Genomic DNA, 17,348 nt, shown 5'->3' with positions numbered 1-17,348 from the left:
CCGAACACAACTGTTGCAGCATCGAATCGATACAGGAGATGCTAGGCCGATTCGTCAACCAGCAAGACGTCTCCCCTTGGCCAAACAAGGTGAAGTTGAAGAAATGATAACAACAATGAAGAAAGACGGGCTAATCGAAAATTCCAAAAGCCCTTGGGCATCACCGGTAGTTCTCGTCAAAAGGAAGGATGGAAGCACTCGATTTTGTGTCGACTATCGCAGGCTGAATGATGTGACGAAGAAAGACAGCTACCCACTGCCAAGAATCAGTGATACTCTAGATGCAATGGAAGGAGCACAATGGTTTTCGACTTTGGATTTGAAGAGTGGCTACTGGCAGGTGGAAATCCATCCAGAAGATCGGGAAAAGACGGCTTTCTCCACAGGAAATGGTCTGTGGCAGTTTAATGTCATGCCGTTTGGGCTATGTAATGCCCCAGCTACTTTTGAGCGTTTGATGGAGTGCGTTTTGAATGGATTAACCTGGAAATCTTGCCTAGTCTATTTGGATGATGTCATCGTTTACGGAAAAACATTTGATGACCATTGTGAAAACCTAAAGGCTGTATTCCAGAGGCTACGAGAAGCACATCTTAAGTTGAATCCAAAGAAATGTGCACTTTTCAAGACCGAGGTTAAATATTTGGGACATATCATCTCATCCCAAGGAGTGAAGACTGATCCTGAAAAAGTTGACACTGTGAAGAACTGGCCAACCCCTCAGGACAAGCATCAACTTCGGAGTTTCCTGGGTCTGGCAACGTACTATCGACGATTTGTGAAGGATTTTGCGAGAATCGCCAAAAGCTTGCACCAACTTACGGAGAAGGGTAAACCCTTTAAATGGTCAGGTGAGTGTGAGAAAAGCTTTCAGGAACTAAAGCTGCGGTTATGTGAAGCTCCTGTGCTGGCCTATCCGACTCCAGGCAAACAATTCATCATTGACGCAGATGCAAGTAATGTTGGAGTTGGTGCTGTTTTATCGCAAGTTCATGACGGAGAAGAAAAGGTCGTTGCCTATTTCAGCAAGGTACTCTCAAAACAAGAAAGAAATTATTGCGTGACCAGAAGGGAACTTCTAGCTCTAGTATTGGCAACAAAGCACTTCCATAAGTACATCTATGGACAGAAGTTCCTTCTTCGCACAGATCATGGTGCGCTAAATTGGCTTTTGAACTTCAAAAATCCAGAGTGTCAAGTAGCAAGATGGATCGAGATACTTCAGACGTATCAATGTCAGATTCAACATCGAAGAGGAAAGCTGCATTCAAATGCAGACGCATTATCTCGGCGCCCGTGCAAGCAAGACTGCAAGCATTGCACACGACTAGAAGAAAAGGAAGTTGTCGCTGTTAGAAGAACGAGAGCTGATCCCATTCGCGGCTGGAGTAATGAAGAACTCAGAATGGCCCAAAAAGAAGATTCGGACATCGAACCCATCCTTGCATGGAAGGAACATCAAGAGAAACCAGAATGGGCCGACATCTCCGACCGAAGCCCCACTCTAAAAGCATATTGGGCACAATGGGACTCACTTCATGTGCAAGAAGGGCTACTCAGGCGTAAGTGGGAATCAGCAGATGGTAAATCCTATGTAATGCAGCTAGTCGTACCTCAGTCAAAGGTAAATGATGTTCTCCGAGAGATGCACGGTGGAATTTCTGGAGGCCATTTAGGCATCAACAAGACGCTGGAAAAGCTACGACAGCAATTCTACTGGTTACGTATGAGAGAAGACGTTGAAAAGTGGTGCCGGAAATGTGATACTTGTGCCGCTAGCAAAGGACCAGCTAGAAAAATACAAAGCAAGATGCAGCAGTACAATGTGGGTGCACCTTTTGAGAGAATTGCAATAGACGTAGCAGGTCCTTTTCCCGAAACCAACAACGGAAATCGATACATCCTTGTAGTGATGGACTACTTCAGCAAATGGCCTGAGGCATTTGCCATTCCAAACCAGGAAACCAAAACAGTTGTGGATAAGATTGTCTTTCATTGGGTGAGCAGGTTCGGAGTACCCATGGAACTTCATTCCGACCAAGGAAGGAACTTCGAATCTAAGATCTTTCAAGAGGTTTGCTCACTCCTTGGCATCAAGAAGACGCGAACAACACCGCTTCATCCACAATCTGATGGGATGGTTGAGCGATTTAACAGGACACTTAAGGAACACCTGTCAAAAGTAGTCAATGATAATCAACGAGACTGGGACCGACATATTCCATTATTCTTGATGGCCTATAGAAGTGCAACACATAGTTCTACTGGACATACACCATCGGAAGTCCTATTTGGCTCAACAATACGCCTGCCAAGTGAGATAAAATTTGGAAGTGTTCCAAACGAGCCACATGAAATGGATGAGTACGTAGATAACCTGAAAGGAACACTGGCTGACATTCACCAACGGAGAAGGACAAATATAAAAGCGTCTAGTGACAGGATGAAAACAAGATATGACGCACGAGCGACAGCAACAGGGTTTCAAGAAGGAGAACTTGTGTGGTTTTACAATCCCCACCGACAAAAGGGACTATCACCGAAGCTACAACAAAACTGGGAAGGCCCTTACACAGTAATAACCAGAATTAACGATGTGGTTTACCGTATACAAAGAGGGGTAAGAGGCAAACTAAAGGTAGTTCATTGTGACCGTTTACATCGTTATAATGGTGATAGAAGCAATGGAGTTGTTCGGGACGAACAATCCTAAGAGGGGGGCAATGTAACGATGAATTACTGAACTACTTTTAAGATAAAAGTCTGAACACACTACCTACTACTGCAAAGGTAGAAATGTGAACGGACCTTTAGTAACTAAGAAAAATATCTCACTGAACACATCTAAAAATATCCCACTGAACACATCTAAAAATATCTCACTGAACACATCTCAAAATATCCCACACTGAACACATCTCAAAATATCCCACTAGACTGGAAGTATGAAGTGCCCTTCCTGGAAAGGAAGTTTCGAGAGACAGGGACGAGAGCCTTCGAGGACGTTCTCGAGTCTCGAGATTCCGGTATAAAAGGCAGCGTAGACACCGACCGGATACAGTTTAATCTTGAAAGTGAAAGAGTACAGTACAAAGTGAAATAAAGTGTTGCGAATTGTTAGTAGTAAATAAAGTGATTTAAAAGTGTGTTTGTTTGAGCGAATAATAAAAGTAAATTGAGTTGAAATATAGTGTGTTCTTATTTGAACGGAAATATAAGTGGAAATTAAATAAGTTTTATTGTGAACCCGGAATAAAACATTACAATACGAAGCATTTATAATTTTGGCATTTGTTTTTCTTTTGGATATGGAAGATTAAGCTAAAAATTGCAGCAAGTAAGTCAATTTCATATCATTTTCCTAATGCAAATTGTTTGCATGTATCTACCAAAATTATAATAAAATACATAAATATTATTTTCATAATTAATGAGAACATAACTGTGTCATTATGTACGCACTTACTCCTAAATGGCTTTGAGGAGTAAGTACGTGTTGCTCGAGTTATGTTTTAAATAAATATTTTTATTTATATACGTTTATTTTATTATAATATTAGTAGATTCATGCATTCTAATTTTCTTTAGGAAAATAATATGAAATTGACTTTTACTCATGAATTATTATTTACCTTCCACAGAGGAGTTCAATTTACTTTAAAAAGTAGTTTTTCAGCCTTACTGTAAGGTAAAATATGTACCTTACATCCAGTAGTTTTTGTTTGAAATTCATACTAAAAAAGGCTTTACTGTAAAGTAAATCTGAAGCTACGAATTTACTAGAACAGTAAGGTAAATTTGATTTTATTGGGGAGTCATCCCTATATTAACTTTACATTATAGTTAAATATACCAGAAATAAGGTGGTACATACTTTATTTTCTCTCTGTGTGGGATCGACATATTCCATTATTCTTGATGCCTTATAGACGTGCAACACATAGTTCCACTGGACATACACCATCGGAAGTCCTATTTTGCTCAACAATACGCCTGCCAAGTGAGATAAAATTCGGATGTGTTCCAAACAAGCCACATGAAATAGATGAGTATGTAGACAACCTGAAAGAAACACTGGCTGACATTCACCAACGGACAAGGACAAATATAAAAGCGTCTTGTGACAGGATGAAAACAAGAAGGGGAACTTGTGTGGTTTTACAATCCCCATCGACAAAATGGACTATCACCGAAGCTACAACAAAACTAGGAAGGCCCTTACTAAAGGTAGTTAATTATGACCGTTCACATCGTTGTAATGGTGAAAGAAGCAATGGAGTTGTTCGGGACGAACAATCCTAAGAGGGGGGCAATGTAACGATGAATTACTGAACTACTTTTAAGATAAATGTCTGAACACACTACCTACTACTGCAAAGGTAGACATGTGAACGCACCTTTAATAAATTTGAAACAACCTACCCCCTGAGCACATCCCTTAAAAATTTCCCTTGAATGCTGAATATCCCTTGAATGCTGAATATCCCTACTAACAATTTTGCTTCTATAATGCTTTACAGAAGCAACAATTGTGCTATTTTGGGATCCCGACAGACAAATTATTTGTCGGGATCCGAAAATATCCTACTGGACTGGAAGTATGAAGCGCAACTCTTGGAAAGGAAGTTTCGAGAAGCAAAGACGAAATATTGGGGGTGGCCACACTGGTTTTGTGTTGTATAGACGTGCTTTTATTAGGTCTATATTATTTTTATTTATATTTGTATTTAATGTTGTGTTTACATGTGAAATAATTTATTTTAATAATTTAATACTTGACTTGCATGTACATCTTAAATATAGTTCTTATTGTTTGTATATTTAAATTTAATTAATGTTTTAAATTCTATAAAATTATCAGCCTTATTTATTAGATTTCACTAAACAGCTCTAAACGGCTGCATAGTTATACAATACATAAAGTTTTATGTAGCCTTTATGCAACGTTACATAAATTTCTATTTTTAAAACATTTTCTTAGCCATTATAATTATGCTAGGTTTGTGTCCAAATAAGTACTAAAAATGGAAAATTAGTTCGACAAACAACTCCATCTGTCGATAAAATAACTCCATTTGATTCAAAAATAAACAAAAAAAAAATAAACAAAAACGTGAGCGAAAGTTCTCAATGTCATATGTAGAAGAAAATCTCTAAAAAAAACACATTTCATTTGATAACAAATTGTTCACATGTATGAAAATGTAGGCACATAAGAAAAAGATGAACACACTACACACATGAATTTATATCTCGTAAATTATATCAGGAACAAATCTCCAAATTTCTTATTTTTTGATTTAGTTGACTTCAAGTTGTTCATTTAATTTAATTTTAATTGAAAATGTAATCAAAAAAATAAATTCTTCAATGAAAAAACAAAAATATATACAAATATTGATATTATTTTTTCTTTCTCTGAAAATTATTTGATGTTCAAATGACATTTAAGCTAAATAAATTCTTATTCAGGCTCTAAACAACCTAAAAACTCGTTTAGCTTATACAACCTTTATTAAACGTTGCATAAATATTATAAATCACAATTTATAATTTGTAAACGTTTATCCAAAGCTAAAAATACGATTTTGACTAGGCTAAAACGTCTCAAAAATCTCTAACTTTTGTATCTTAAAAGATTATTTTCTCAAATTTTGCAAAATAAGATAAAACTGGTTTCTTAATTTTATAAAGGCCTTCCCTTCGTGTCTTAAATTAACTTAATTATTTGTATGAGTATAAAATAAAGAAAAAATACATTTCAATGTAGTTGGTTTGTGTTACGTTATTTGAAATTAAAGCTATTTTATTGAAAAATTATAAGAAAAATATTGATTATACTCATTTTAAATAAAATTTCGTTTGTAAGGCAAAGTGAAATAGTAGAAAAACTACGCTTTTGAGAAAAGAGCAAAAAAAAAAAAAGAAATCACAAAAAAAATGGTTGTCAATTTTCACGAAAATCCTTCTTAATTAAATACTTTAAACGGCTCTTTTGAAAATCTTCGAGTAAAAATCAAAATCAGTAAATAAAATCTCGATCTAACTTTTTCCATAGATGAAATTTTTTTCAACAATTACAATATTAAATTCTAACATTTTTCTGCTACCTTAGACTTTTTCTAATAGTACAATGACTCAATTGTTCAAAATAAAAATATATTCAATTTCGGGTGCATATACTAAGTCTAAGAGCCCACCGCAAATTTTGGGAGTTGAGGTATAGCGTATAACCAAGATGTGAGAATGCAGTTTTATAGCCTTATGCGTTCTAATAACGAATTCAAAAGTCTGGCAGCTTTAAATCGCGGCTTTATATGGTTTCCGAGAGGTTAAATATCGCGAGTTTTCCAATTAATGTGAGTAGGCTAAAATAACACAAAATCACATTCTGAATATAAGGACTGATGCTCTGTCATTTCCCCAAGGCCTGAAGACATCAATCTTGACAGTGCGATCAATAGAACTCAAGATATGTATTGAAACAGGTCAGGATGCACCAAAATACGTTTTTTTGTACTATGTCTTTCGACAGATATATCAATTTTCAATTCAATTCAATTTTGTTTTATTGAACATACTATATACAATTGACTTAAGCTTAACTTATTTCTAATAAGATACATTGATTGATATAAAATTTGTTGGCACATATGGGGCCTAACTTTATACAATGGATAAAAGATAAAATATATATAAATATAGTACATGAATAGGCTTAATTTTACAAGTCTGCTGACTAGGTTATCCTCGGGGTGTTCCGTCCCGGTTGTCCAGTTGTGGTATTGATAATGGTGGGTTGGGTGGTATGGCATTTAGCCGCGGTAGTAGGCCGATTGCGTATCGGCGTAAAAGTAAACTACTTCCTCGTTGTCGGTTGGGATTATGTGCTCATCCAGAATATCCAAAGCACTAAGATATCTGGGTTCGGGATGCCGTTGTTGGGTTCTCATGCTTCTCATCAGCTGATTGACAGATATATCGTTCTCTTTCAAAGAAAAGCAGATAAAAGCAGCCAATTCTTTTTGTATCTTTTAGTACATAAACCAAAGAACAAATTTGTGAAAAAAAGTAGACAGCGGAAGACAGCGGAAACATTTAAAACTCAATTCGAAATTAAAAAACTGCAAATAAAAGCTTATTGTGTGAAAAAAATAATATTAATTAAAAATATATTTTTAAAATTTTTTATTTTCAGCAATATAAATAGCAGTTAAAATAAGCTTTCCAACGACATACAACACTTATATAATTTATTCAAATATAGTTTTGAAAACGTATAGTGAAGATTTGGTTTATTTTGTTACTCAAACAAAGTATTTTCAAGTGGAGACTTCAGATACAATTTTGTAATAGAGGAACTCATTTTAAAAATCAATTTTTAATGAAAACATATAGATTGACCTTCCCTTGATTCATTTCCGTAAAGAAATTACCAAAAATTAAAATTTCATAAAAACCATTTTTGAGACGCAAATGGTCCTTTGGGCCCATTGTGCGGCTGCCGGGTGTGTGTGAAAGGATACTCATTTTTTGACAAAACCGTGTATCCGGGCCTGGATAGCCGTACTCGGCTTTGTGTGAAATGGGCCTTAAGCTCTCCCACTATATTATTATTTGTTCATTTCTCTTTATTTTTTTTTCTTTGTCCTACCGATCTATTAACACAAATAATATAATTTCCCCACTTAACTATTTAAGCGCTTTTTCATAAAAGTTTTCAATTTGTTCTATATACCTATTTACTATATTTTTTTATTTTATCATTTTATATTTTCACTCACATTAAATTTAAATCTCATGATATTAAAAACCTTCATTACTTTAAAGTTTGCTCATAAATAAATTATTCGGTGGTTCAATGCGTCTGCTCATCAATTGGTGATCTGAAGTTACCTAGTTCAAATCCAGGTTCAGGCAATCTTTGTTAATACTTTTTTTTATTTTTTTTTTTTTATTTTTTTAGTTTCTCCCTTTTCTTTAATTTGTTTCTTTATTACTATTTTTTTTAATTTTTTTTTAACTACAAACAATGGCTTGTGGAAATGCTAATTGCTCTGGTCATCCCAGTAATACTCCCCTATTTCAATGTAATGGGCCTTGTGAAAAATTATTTCACGCCAAATGTGTTGGTGCTACCACTGCACTTATTGATAAAATCGTCTCCTCCGAGATAGGATTTTGGTATTGTGCCAACTGCAGAAAAATTTCTTTGTCAAACTTCTCTTTTAAACTGTCTGCCCTTAAAACTGAAATAATCAAAATCTCTAAGGTTTTTGATGAATTAAATAATAGCTTCTTAAAAATTGTTTCCACTGTTAATAACTTTTCTATTCCTATAATTTTAGTAGATAATTCAACATCAACAAGTTCCAATGAAATACCCGATGATCCTCTTTGTTCAGACTCCACAAAATCTAAACTTCCTAACTCTCTTCCCACTGGTTCTAAGAAAAGCAAGAAACGAGGGCGTGACCCTACTTCCTCTGCTAATAACGTAAGCCCCGAACCCAAAAGATCAAATTTAAGAAGCAATCAAGCTAAAATTAACTCAGAACCTCAATCTCATTCAATTAATAACGTGTCTTTATCAACTGATTCTGCTAATCGTAATGATATTATACCGATATCTCTTGATTACACAGCTCCAAAACCCCTTGAACCAGCTCCCGATTCTCAAACTTCAATCCCAACACCCCCAAACAATGATAATAATAAAATCCTTCTCATAGTAGTTTAGAATCTGTCCCTAAACCGAAAACGATATTTATCTCTCGTCTTTTACCGGCTACATTGTCTAAGGATATAGTCGAACACTTAATTGCCGCCAAAGCCATTCCAAATGCTTCATGTATCAAATGTTCTAAAATAATTAAGCCCGATAGTTTTGTTTCTTCGTCACTACACTACATCTAGTGCACTTTTTGATTCAATAATTAGCAGCCCTTGGCCATCTAACACTTTAGTAAAAAAATTATTGTCCCATCCAAACAGAAATCATTTAAGAAACCTAAAAATAATAAAACTTCAAAAAACTTGGCAGGTTCTCCGTCTACTACCAAAATGTAAGAGGGCTTCGCAGTAAAACAACTCAAATTTGTAATAACTCTCAAGCTTTTCCATATGACCCAACGGCGTATACAAGGGGGGGGTTACGGGGTCATGACCCCCCCCCCCCCCAAGAACTCAGAACTTAAAAAAGAGTTTGTTATGTGATACTGAAATCTCTTGAGTAAGATTATTTTCAAAATGTTGAAGTTTTAGAACATGAACGAAAATTAAAAGTAAAAAAAATTTTTGGTATTCAAACAAACTATTTTACCATATTATTTTGGGGATGTGGTCATATTTTTAGCGAACGCTATGCTGGATTAGGATTATTTTGATTCGTTCGATAATATTAGTTGAGCTGTGCTGTAGAGTTTTGTATGGAAACAAAATCCGGATAAGTATTATATTCAAAGCTTTTTAAAAGAAATTGAATCTGGTAGGTACACAAAAATAATATCTTAAGGGCAAGACACTGCTTACCAGCAAATAAAAGAAGCAGCCATATCTTCTATTTTTTTATATGATGAAGTGAATAAAATATGTTTTAAATAGGGAAGCTTTCTGTGGTCTTGCTGTGTGGAGGTCAATTCTGTTGATAAAATTCGTCATCGGCAAAATGTTAAAGAAGGATGTCATTTCTCAAATCATTTTAGTTTTTTGCAATGTTCCAGTTCAATACATTCGTCTGATAAAATTTGGTTAATTTTGTTTGCTTACAGAATATAACAGTATTTTGTACATACTAAATTTGCTAGATCTGTTGCATTTTTTGAAACAACTATGGATTTGTTAATCATCAATGGCCAGCCAATTATAGAAGCAATGTTAGCAACCTTATCTAAGGCAATTTAAATATTATTATTAAATATCACTTAGGGCAAATTTTTTGAATAGTTAGATAAACCTAAGTTAGAGCTTATTCCTAGGAATAAAAGTTTTTTTTTATAGTGACATTTATTCTTCTGATAGTCTATCTGACGATTGAAAAAGCAGGGCTTAGTCTAATAAATACAACTGAATGTTTTTTATATTGTTTTGGTTAATTTTGTTTGCTTACAGAATATAACAGTATTTTGTACATACTAAATTTGCTAGATCTGTTGCATTTTTTGAAACAACTATGGATTTGTTAATCATCAATGGCCAGCCAATTATAGAAGCAATGTAAGCAACCTTATCTAAGGCAATTTAAATATTATTATTAAATATCACTTAGGGCAAATTTTTTGAATAGTTAGATAAACCTAAGTTAGAGCTTATTCCTAGGAATAAAAGTTTTTTTTTTATAGTGACATTTATTCTTCTGATAGTCTATCTGACGATTGAAAAAGCAGGGCTTAGTCTAATAAATACAACTGAATGTTTTTTATATTGTAAACCGCTGATTAATACCTGAAAACGGACGAATCCCAAAATATCGCCAAAATTATCCTTTTTGTCTTTACTATTTTAATAGAGGTATTTTAAATTCCCATACAATTTTAAAACAAAATTTAAAAAAAAAATATATTTTCAAATGCAATTTTTTTTACAAAACTTTGCGATGCGTTTGCCTGAGGTTAGGAAGACTTTTAATTCAAAAGTTAAAAACTGTTATTAAGTTAAAAACGATTTTTATTTTAACTTTCTGGGCTAGCGGAAAACAATGAACAGTTGTTTTAAGGCAAATTATTCAATCGAAGTACTCGTATAGTACATTTTATTTTTAGGAGAGGATAGCCTCAATTGGTCAAAATTAAAGCCTAGTACGCTGCTGATAAGAAACGAAAAATCCCATACAAAAATGAAACAACGAAATGGTAACCCGAAAATTTCGTTCAACTTTTCGTTCTGTAGTACGCTGTTCGGCACAACGAAATTGAAAGTCTAAACTTCTTTTTCGCACACAAACAATTGCCGGGGACATTCATTGTGTGTGGAAAAATGACATTTTGAGTTTTTTTCTTTGTTTTTGTTGTTCATTTTGTCATTGCATGTCTTTCTGCGATGCGTGTTTGCTTTTTTTTCATTTATGTTTTGCAATTTTTGAGTATTTTTCGGTCCAGTTTTCGCAAGCATTTCGTTGTCCTCGTGGAGACCGACGAAAAATTTCGTTTCTTATCAGCAGCGTTCTAGGCTTTAAGGCTTAACGCTAAACTTAAACGAATCTCATAACGTTTTTGTTTGGTTACTTTTAGAACTACATTCGGAACCTTTCGATTCGAAATGCAAGACGCACAAATTTTAATGTTTAATAATTCAAAAAGCCCATTTTCAGGTTTATGCCTGCTATCAAAACTTTTGAAAAAAAAAAAAAAATTGGCATGAACCCCCCCAAGAAGCAAACCTGTATACGCCCCTGATATGACCTTCTCGCCTTCACTGAAACATAGTTGAACGCTTCTATTTTAGATACAGAACTTTTCGACAAAGAATTCTTAGTTTACAGGAAAGATCGTCAATTACAGGAATTTTTTGTAGTGACCTCTTCAAATAGTATATATATGAAAAACTTTGATGCAGGCTCCAGGTCAGACCTGGAGCCTGCATCAAAGTTTTTCATATGGAAAGATCGTCATGCCGACGTTAAGAGCCCGGTTGGAGTTGGAGTTCTCATAGCTGTTCGTAATAATTTCTGTTTATCCCTTGTAACATTTCCCTTTAAACTTAACATTGAACTAATTTGCATTAAAATACTAGTAAAATCAAGACATCTATTTGTTTTAAATGTTTATATCCCACCCAAAACTTCCTTCTGTTTTTGCAGAACTTTCAATAGCACTAGATTTTGTTTTTGGAATTGCTGATCTAGACAGTTCAATTCTTTTATTAGGTGATTTTAATCTCCCTAATATAGACTGAGTCCCATCAGAAGACGAATCCTACTTTGAAGCTTGTTCGACTTCATCTCAACAGGAGCTTCATTTGTTGGACAATATTATCTCTACAGACTTACAGCAAGTTAGCTGTATCAAAAATTTAAGAAATCGAATACTCGATTTAGTTTTTTCATCTGACGCTGTTAATACTGTAGTGACAGAAGCTTCCACTGCATTTGTTTTCTGTTTTCTCACTTTTACCGTGTTTTAAACAATTGTATAAGCGAAATAGTCCCACAAAAAAGATCGAAATATTCTAACGTTTTTCATCCTTGGTATACGAAAGAGCTAAAAATTCTTCGAAATAAGAGAAACAAAGCTTGGAAAAATTATGTAAGAACTATGTGCCCAAGAAATAAAGATATTTATATGTCACTTTTTGAAGAGTTTAAAACCCTCTCTAATAACTTATATGCAGATTATCTTAGTTCTATGGAAAGTAGTCTTAAGCAACATCCTAAATATTTTTGGAAATTTGTTAATAATAGGAAAATAGATGGCGCGGACACGGAAAAGACACAGTTTAATTTTGACAGCTTAATTTTGAAAGTGAAAGAGTACAGTACAAGGTGAAATAAGTGTTGGAAATAGTTAGTGGTAAATAAAGTAATTAAAAAACATGTTTGTTTGAGCGAATAATAGCCCTGTTCCATTGGAGGTGGTAGTTTACTCATGAGTAGAAATCTAGTACAACAACTACACATTCGTATCTCCTCGAGTAGAAGATCATGTGTTAATTTCAGTACTAGATCTACCCGGAATAAAACATTACAATATATAAGTATAAAATTACCAAATTTTTTTGAAAAATTAAATAATACAAATAAAACAGTTTCCACGTTTGATTTTTGAAAAATCGAAAAAGAAACTCAATATGGCTACCTTCAAACGCTTATAACACAAGAACGACGCAACTGTTTTGGCCTATTCTGCCGTTTCTGTTATGAATTTTCTGTTATGAATTATAAAAGATATAAATATAAAAGATCTTTTATAATTGGTATTCAGGAGTTCGATCTTTTATAAAAGTCTTCTATCGAAAAGGGAAATCTGCTATAAACAAAGCTAACAGAACTTAAATCTTTTTTCATCTGTCATTCCCAAAGACAAAAAAAAAAAATACAATGTAGAAAGTAAAGTGAATTGCATATTCTTGTAGTTTACCCAGCAAAATTGTATTTTATCCTATAAAATCAAAGTAAATAAATGTATTCGCATGCAATTTGCTCTATCGCAAAATATTTACAATCTGGAGTAGATACCTCACCGTAACAAAACCAACCCTATTACATGGACAATGGACAATGCTCCAAGAAGATTTCAATATTTTAAATACAATTATTAATTTCCGGGAGCGTATCGGAATCCCGCTTTTTAAAATCCCGTTTTTCGAAAATCCCGAAAAAAAAGTTTCAAAATCCCGCTTACTAAAATACCGCTTTTTTAAATCCCGTTTTCTGAAATCCCGCATTTTAAAATCCCGTCAAATCCCGAAAATCCCGATTTTTTTACAAAATACATGCTTAATTCACAAATAAAAAAATCATGAGCAATAGACATAAAATTTGTAAAACTGATTTTTTGCGTTGCCCACACAAAATGTACCTTCAACACATTATGAAAACGGTATTTCTTTTATAAAAACATAAAATGATTAAAGCCTTAAATTGAGTTCGCAAATAAAAGAAATTTTATTTATTTAAATATCAAAATTGTTGAAATCCATCTAAATATAAGTTGAAATATATTTAAATGAAATTTCTTTTGATTATGTAGTGTGTACTTAATTTAAGGTGCTGTGATCATATTATGTTATTATTAACCAATGGGATTATCACGATTTGATTGTTCTTCTGAAACTTTAAAGCAAATATTATATTATTGATTTCTTTTTAGTATCACATCATTACGTTTTCTTATTTTTTTTAAATATTATATTTTTTGTTAAAGGTTTTAGTTAAATGCGTTGAGAACAATCTCTCATTTTTTAATTTGTTTTAGTATCCCGATTTTGCAAGCAAAACTAGTTGTTTTATTTTAAAAAATCGTGCGATTTTTTAAAATAAAACAACTAGTTTTGCTTGCAAAATCGGGATAATAAAAAACGGGATTATAAAAATCGGGATTTTAAAAAGCGGGATTATAAAAAGCGGGATAATGAAAAACGGGATTTTAAAAGCGGGATTTAAAAAAACGGGAATATAAAAAACGGGATATCGAACCCAACCCTTAATTTCCCTATTTTTTTAAAAATATGTGTTCTCTTTATTTATAAAATAAATTATAATTTAACTTGAAACATGGTGTTTTTTAATTTAATTTTTCCATATTAAGTGAAAAAGTTGATCAAAGGAGGTGGTAGTTTTTGTAGATGAAATAGGATTGCAATTTCGAGGCGAAGATGACCGTTCCTTCCCAGCAAACGCAGAACTACAGAAAAAACCGGTGAAATAAGTACTTCTTTTCCACTGAAAAAAGATAGGAGCTCGGGAAAAAACTCAGTTATATACTTTCTGTATATAAAAATACGTGAAGCAGCTATCTCTTTCTTGCATGCAAGATGAAATAAGTTTCCCCTCCATTACAAGTACAGAAAAATGTATCTACTTCAAAAGTACATCAGCGAAGCACATCTGGAAGTGCTTCTGATGTACATTTGCCAGTACTTTTTTAGCTACAGAATAATCACTGAAACTTCGAATCTGGAAGTACGTAATTATGTGGTGAAATTTGTACGTAAAAGAAGTAGTTTGTTCCTAGTGAAACTAAACCTTTTGAAATTACACATGAAATTACAAATAAACTCTGATCTCTGAAGTTCAAACTTTGGTTAGAGATTTAGATTTATTCAGTCGAATTATATAATATCAAAACATACGTCTTGTGTGACACTTTAATTGAGACCACTATGAGAAATGTTGGCGTTGAATTTCTCTAAAATCTTATATCTATCCACACAACTGTTGAGGGAAACAAAATGCATGCCTCGCAATCTGTTTGTAATACGAACGTGCACATCTTGATTGTCACTCGAACGGACTGCATCCAATACTGTGGCGAGCAAGGAGTCTCTGACGTCATTTTTATACTCGATATAGAATTGTTGAATGTTGTTTTTGTCTGGGATTAGAGCGAAAACATCAACAAGTAGTCGGAGGGTGCAGACCTAAGAAAAAAAAAATAATACCATCAGCTTCACGAAGCGCAGAAGGGAATCTTATTAACTTACACTACAAAGTCTGTGGAGGAACCTTTTGAACTGTAAACTCAGTCATTGATGTCTGGAATTGATCTCTAGAAGACAGAAAAATCAACAACTACCTATATAATTTATCAATTTTAAAATAAACATACCTTTATTTTCCAAATCAATTGGTGGTGGTTTTTGTGTCATTTTTTTATGATTTTTTTTCTAAATGCACAAGGCTGAGGCTGTGCATTTTGATGGTGGAAATGGTGGTGGAATTTGTGTGACGTGCCAAAGAATTTGTGTGGTAGATTGTTTTTTTAGAAAATTGTTTTCACAAATAACACTGAGAAGATTAATTATTTTTTTAAGTTAAATTGTTCTATTTATCTATCAAATGGAGCACAGAGAAATGTTTTTTTTTTCTTAACTAATATGTTGCTGTGGCTATCAAGGTTTCACTAGAAAATATACAAAAATGCAGGAGAAGTAAAATCAAACCCGAGCCGCCATTACAAAAGAGACAAAACCTTGTGCATTGCATACATCGCGCTCTTTTCCTTCCATTTACCGAAGAGTTTATTTTTTATATTTTGGTAAATTAGGAAACATATACATCTACAAAGTATAGACTTTGTTGGTGGTTGTAATTTCCCCTAAACTACTGAGGTTTGGTTTGCAGGGTTGTGGCAGTTGCTTGATTGAAGACGGAAAAATGGGTGAAGTGATCTTGGTGTTTTGTTGGTGCTTTGGACGGTGTTCACATTGGCCTCATTCAACGGAATCATTTTGACGTAAGGCCACACCGTCGTGTTCAGACACAAAAGTAGTGTGAACACTCCACATTCATTTTGACGTTTGTAGTTGTTGAATTCTATTCCAATTACTCATCTTAATTGTTTATTTCAAGAAATCAAACACGAGTTTGCAACTTTGTTTCAAAATATTTATTTATAACGGTAGTATTCGTTGACATAACACAAAGGAAAATGTTAAAAAAAAATTGTTTGTTTTCTCGCTCCAACCTTAAGCAAGATTGGGAAACTTAAAATGTCAAAATAGCAAATATCAAAAAGAGTCCAAAAATTTTAAATCCGTTTAAAATTTCTGCCTCACTTCTCTTACTCACCATAAAGTGCGAGTGAGAAAAAACACAAAGACGTCAAAATGAGTCGGTTGACTGAGGCCAATGTGAAAACCGTGTTGAGTTTTGCATTAGATTTGTCCTAATCGCTCGTCGTATCTGAAGTAACTTTATTTTTTTAATTGCTTGATGGTATTTTATGAATAAAAACACTTACCTTCGTCTCAATTATTTATAAACAAAGCTAAATATAAAAAAACACCTACTTTTATTGAAAATTTGCAACTTTCATGAAATCTTTTTAATACAGTCAAATAAAGAGAAAAAAGGGGTAAATCTCGGAATGAATGTTAGTAGAAATTTTTTTTTACTCAATATCTTCCTTTTGCCATTCTATAACATATCTCAAAAGTTTAGAAAAATCTCATTTCCGCTTGTCGCGATTTCAAGGTCAAATCGCGAAATGGAGATTTTCAAAATAAGCAAAAATAGGCTATGGTATTATATACACATATGATACATGATTTCAAGGTATTTTTTAATGCTGATTCCAAAATATCTAAAATCAAGACAATCTGACATCTCTGGAAAAAGTTATACCTGTTTTTCATCTGTCAACTCATATTATTATAACATATGCAAACTTACTGCCGAAAAACCCTTAAAAGTTATGGTAGATGAACCAAATTTTGCATGAAGATTTTAGAATCCATCATTATTAAAAATCAAAACAATCCATTACAAAAAATATATATACCTACGAAATAATGGTATTTTTTGATGGAGGGGCAAATTTTAGGATATGCACTAAAGAAGATTTTTGTTCATCTTAGGAATAAGTGCTAATAGGCTAATTTTTTCATTTTAATCTTTGTTTGGATATTCTTTAACTACCCTCAAAAATCTAAAAAAATCTCATGTCCGCAAGTCCTTAACTAAATTAAACTAAGTAAGGTGCAGACTTAAAAAAATTAGCAAGAAAAGTTTAAATTTGTATATGTATACCAACATAAGCGACATGATTTAAAGGTATTTTTTAACACTTATTCCAACAAAACTCACAAACAAGTCAACCTGACCATCCCTGAAAAGTAAAGCACCTTATTCATGTTGATCTGATACAAATATCTGAAGTGTAGTTTTTCAATTTTTTAAAATCAGCACCTTA

At 33.3% G+C, this 17,348-nt stretch overlaps 1 long non-coding RNA gene across 1 annotated transcript; it reads right to left on the bottom strand.

Annotated features, from left to right (window-relative positions):
- Positions 1 to 14,728: 14,728 nt before the first annotated feature.
- LOC129905211 (uncharacterized) lies at positions 14,729 to 15,580 on the bottom strand. Its single transcript, XR_008770567.1, has 3 exons — positions 15,264 to 15,580; positions 15,139 to 15,203; positions 14,729 to 15,075 (listed from the first exon to the last, which is right to left on the bottom strand). It is a non-coding gene; the product is annotated as an uncharacterized LOC129905211 (long non-coding RNA).
- Between the last annotated feature and the right edge of the window lie 1,768 nt (positions 15,581 to 17,348).

The sequence above is a fragment of the Episyrphus balteatus genome, chromosome 1 (genome assembly GCF_945859705.1).
Source record: "Episyrphus balteatus chromosome 1, idEpiBalt1.1, whole genome shotgun sequence".
NCBI classification, from domain to species: Eukaryota; Metazoa; Arthropoda; class Insecta; order Diptera; family Syrphidae; genus Episyrphus; species Episyrphus balteatus.
This window is presented reverse-complemented; position numbering and strand designations above follow the sequence as displayed.